The following is a 312-nucleotide window of genomic DNA, read 5'->3' as shown; positions in this document are numbered from 1 at the left end:
CTACTGTGCAAGCCTTTGTTTCTTTAAGGACTGGCATGTTAAGAACAGCTTTGTCCTCACAAATTAGTTGCTGTACCAACAGTTCTGTTGGTCTTCATTAGGCTTAGAAGAAACGATGTCCTTTATTTCGATGTTCTCCCCTTAGCTGTGCTGCTTGCCGCAGTGAGATTCAGGAGTGGGCTGTCACTAACTAGAATTTCTCCAGATGCAGAGCTTAGGGAGCAGCTTTGCCAGCAAATGCGGTTTTCTGATGGGGAATATGTGGTGTGCACTTGAATTCCGTCACAGCCATGACACCAGCTGTGCCCAAAA

Source organism: Callithrix jacchus, chromosome 7 (assembly GCF_049354715.1).
Source record: "Callithrix jacchus isolate 240 chromosome 7, calJac240_pri, whole genome shotgun sequence".
Classification (NCBI taxonomy): Eukaryota; Metazoa; Chordata; class Mammalia; order Primates; family Cebidae; genus Callithrix; species Callithrix jacchus.
This window is presented reverse-complemented; position numbering follows the sequence as displayed.